The sequence below is a fragment of the Balaenoptera borealis genome, assembly GCF_965194805.1.
Source record: "Balaenoptera borealis genome assembly, chromosome: X".
Taxonomy (NCBI): domain Eukaryota; kingdom Metazoa; phylum Chordata; class Mammalia; order Artiodactyla; family Balaenopteridae; genus Balaenoptera; species Balaenoptera borealis.
In genome coordinates this window covers 2,271,115-2,275,556 of record NC_138881.1, presented here as the reverse complement: position 1 = coordinate 2,275,556, position 4,442 = coordinate 2,271,115, and the positions used below count along the sequence as shown (strand labels likewise).

The window sequence follows — 4,442 nt, the reverse complement described above, 5'->3', positions numbered from 1 at the left end:
GCCAGAAGCCTTGTCTCAAACTCCTGCATCCACAGAAGAAGCCAGTGAGGACTGGTGACCTAGTAGAGCCTGTCCAGTTCAGCAGCATTTGCGTGTGGTGCAACTCAGCTCAAGCCATTGAGAAGGCATGGACCACTTAAAAGTATACCTGCTCCAAGAGTCTTGTGATAATCCGTTGGTTGACTTTTTTTTTAAGTAGTTTTGGCTGTGTGCCGGGTCTTAGTTGCAGCATGGGGGATCTAGTTCCCCGACCAGGGGTGCGACCCAGGCCCTCTGCATTGGAAGCGCGGAGTCTTACCCACTGGACCACCAGGGAAGTCCCCTTTGATCAACCTTCTGTATAAAACGCACCGTGGTTAGGAACAGATCCCAATTTTAACTCCATGCAAGTGTATTCCCTAAGATGAGGATAGATAGATTAAAAAAGAAAGGAAAATCAGAACAACAACAGAATCCTTGGCAGGCATAGGAAATAATCATATTGATAGTTTCGTATCTTCTCTCCGTAATTACTTTGGAATGGAGCGATGCATGCTGTCACATTTCAAGGAAATCAGTAAGTCAGGCTACAGGGTAACTGAGGCCAAGATAAAGTCAGAAGAGCAAAAAAAACAAAAAACAAAAAAGAACCAATTCCTAAAATACGGAACGTATTACCATGTTTCTCATTCCTTTTATTCTTTAGTCATAGAGATCAGTACACACACAGGTCAAACCCGCAACCGAGCCGTAATTCTGCCTTATTTATTTATTTATTGCCAGAAGGCTCGATTCTGGGGCTGAGAGCTCGTAAGCAACAAACGTTTAAAATTCCTAGCACTTAACACATCAATCATTACTGATCATTTACAATGTAGTATTTTACGCTTCAGTCTGTGGTTCCAGAAGTGTCCCTTGACTTCCCAAACTGGATTTCATCCTTCTCTTAGTGGGATCCGCTTTGTTAGATACACAATTAGCATTCAAGGTCACTGCTTTTTCCTCTCTTTTTAAATTTAAGCCTGTTTCTATCAATACCTGGATGTTCTTTTTTTAAAATGTATTTTATTGAAGTACACTTAATTTACTACGTTGTGTTAAATTCTGCTGTACAACAAGGTGATTCAGTTATACATATATACGCATTCTTTTTCATATTCTTTTCCATTCTGGTTTATTACAGATACTGAATATAGTTCCCTGTGCTCTACAGTAGGACCTTATTGTTTATCCATTTTATATATAATAGTGTATATCTGCTAATCCCAATCTCCCCATCCATTCCTGCCCTGCCCCACCCCTTGGCAACCACAAGTTTGTTCTCTATGTCTGTGAGTCTGTTTCTGTTTTGTAAGTTCATTTGTGTCACATTTTAGATTCCACAGATAAGTGACATCATATGGTATTTGTTTTTCTCCGTCTGACTTACTTCACTTAGTATGGTCATCTCTAGGTCCACCCATGTTGCTGCAAATGGCATTATTTCATTCTCTTTTATGGCTGAGAAATATTCCATTGTATACATGTACCACATCTTCTTTATCCATTCATCTTTCGCTGTACCTTTATCTACCTGGCTATTCTTATTACATGATGTTTCCATTTTTTAACATGCTCTGTCCTTTCTTACTAAAGGGTTGTATGTAGTAGGTAATCAAAAGCTGGGAGAAGACACACTATACTTCTTACTCCGTCCTAAAACCTGGTGGCAAATGAGTCATTCAACATTTCTCTGCAGTGAATCAGCCTTTCTGATCTTTGAGGGGGAAGTCACCTTGAATAACCCATAAAAGTGCAATATCTCATTCCCCAAATTTTATTGGAAACAAAGCATAGAAAGGAGGGAACTCATTCTACATTACAAAAAAAAAAGAGTGATTTGGGGAAACTATCTTGCTCTTTGTCTTGTAGGACTCAGAGAATTTCATAAGGAACAGTCAAGATGACACAGGTCCACCTTCTTGTTACGGAGCTAAGGAAGCTGAACTCCAAAGAATCAAGTGATCCATCCAGCATCACACAACAAAGGATGTACACCAGAATGTAGATAATTATGTTAAAGCTCAGTCTACCCTCCATCCTATTTCTCTGTAGCTGGAGTCTGACACCATCAATCCATAAGAAGACAGAGACTGCATAGGGATTAATCAGTTACATCCTTATTCTTTAATTCCTTCATGGATAACTTTCAAAGTCCCCCCCCCCATGTGAATTTATTGGTTTTATTTATCCCTCCGTCCCCATCTTCTTTCTCCAATTTCCTTGGAGAAGAATAAGGTATTCACGAGCAGGGAGGCAAGTGAGGGAATCGGACCCCCTGACTTCTGCCTCATTTGCCTTCATGCATTTTCTCCCCTTGCTTCCCTCTGGAGGCATGAACCTGAATTCTCTCCGTGCATCCGCAGGCATCTGCCTTCTGGGACGTGAGACATCCCGAAGGATGAAGACAGGAGCTGCAGGACCACAGAGAACTTCAGCCCTCTCCCAGCACGTCTGAGTTTATTCTCAATTAATGTATGAAACAGAGCTTTTCTCAAACAGAGGGAGGGGGCAAGCAGTGTTGAATAACAGTGAGGGGTAGCTGGTTAAATGTCTGGAAAAGAAATCACAGACTGAAGTTAGAAGTGTGTTTGACTCCTCGTCCAAAAGAAAGTTGTAAAGGACTAAAAACTAATCATGCAACAGTGAAGCTCTTCAGGGAAAAGGAAGGAAGGAAGGCAGGCGGGGGGAGGAAGGACGGGGCGAGGAAGGAAGGAAAGAAACTCATCCAGTGAGTAAAACTTCAAGCATAATAAAATAAATATTCATAGTTGTCCAAAGGAAAAGTGAAACTCACAGCTCCTGGATTCAGTAACTCACATGTCAATCATTTTAATAGAAGACATTATTAGCTCTACAGTATAATCCATTTAAATTAGGATAAGAAAAGAATACAGTTTTTCTGAATTATGCATTCCACATGGCCCAGCAATACCACACACACACACACACACACACACACACACACACACACACTGTTATATAGAAGGCAAACAGGACCACGAAAATAAAATCAAATTTAAAAGTAACACCCAAACAAACACGCAAATACTCTCCACGTTCGAACACACAGGGACTCTGGGTCAACACACGTGACACAAGAAATACGTTTGCACGTGCTCTTTTCAGGTAAAAACACTGCATAGCAACAAAGCTCACATGGGGAAAAGTAAATGAAGGACTTTGGGACAGGCCACCCCAATATGTGTCGCTTTGGTATATTGATTATTTTGAGCAGGAGACACTAGAAAAATCAGCATATGCAGAAAGATGCTTTTTTGGAATGCACGTGCCTATTCTTTCCCCAGAAGGAACTCAGCTGTTATCAGTCCTCCCAGGATGGGGGGAGGTAGGGGTTCCATCAACCAGGAAGATGGACTCTGGTCTCAAGAGCAGCCCCAAACCCAGACACTGTCACAAATGGTCACACCTGCCACGTGTTTCCTAAGGACCCAGCATCTTTCCTAAAAATCATCTACTGTCCCCTGAGGGGCCCATACCCCCTCCACTCCCCCTATAAAGACAGTGTATAACCTCTCAAATCTCACTACAGTTTACATTTTCTGGTATTCTTTATTTTTTCTTTTGGAGATGCCCCCATGCATCTCAGGGGAAAAAAATTTAATTATTTTTATTAAACATTAATAAATTCCTATTAAAAATTAATACATGTGTATACCTTTTCTCCTATTAAGTTTCTTCTTGTCAGTTTATTTCAGAGACCCGGCTATCAGACCTAGGAGGGCCGGGGGAAAGTCTTTCCTCCATGATGTGAGCAAATTTAAATATTACCTGCACCCAGAAAGGGAAACACATATCGGCCCGGATACCAGCAGCCCTCACCAAGGAAACCGCGTTCGCAGGGCCGAGGGCAAGAGGGCTTGGCCTGGTAACGGGGCCTCCATCCACGAGGCCGTGAGGTACGTGCTCCTGTGTCTGGCTTCTCTCACTCAGCATTACACCTGGAAAAGCCGTCTGTGCCATTGCATGGAGACCTCCTTTGTTCTTTCTCATCACTTGTAGAATATGCATGGCCACATGGTGGTTTCTTTGTTTGTTAGATGGTTGTTGGACTATTGGGTTCCTGCCCATGTCGGGGAAGTTGTAAACAGTGCTGCTTTGGATGGTCTACTTCGTGCTCTTTGGTGAAGATATTTACTCATTTCTTGTAGGTATACGTGTACGTATTTATATATTTGCATATACATATATACATGTGTATATACACACTATATGTGTGCATATATGAGTGTATATATGTGTGTAAATATGTGTGTAAGTATCTGTATAGTTTGTGTGTTTACATGTGTGTGTAAATAGTGTGTATATATTTATATGTGTGTAATATATGTGTGTATATATATGTGCGTGTGTATATATGTGTGTTCATATATAGTGTGTCTGTGTGTTTATACCTAAGTGTA

General features: G+C 41.2%; 1 long non-coding RNA gene across 1 annotated transcript; it reads right to left on the bottom strand.

The window, feature by feature from the left end:
* Nucleotides 1-2,122: 2,122 nt before the first annotated feature.
* LOC309620009 lies at nucleotides 2,123-3,920 on the bottom strand. Its single transcript, XR_014239369.1, has 2 exons — nucleotides 3,698-3,920; nucleotides 2,123-2,572 (listed from the first exon to the last, which is right to left on the bottom strand). It is a non-coding gene; the product is annotated as an uncharacterized lncRNA (long non-coding RNA).
* Nucleotides 3,921-4,442: the final 522 nt, after the last annotated feature.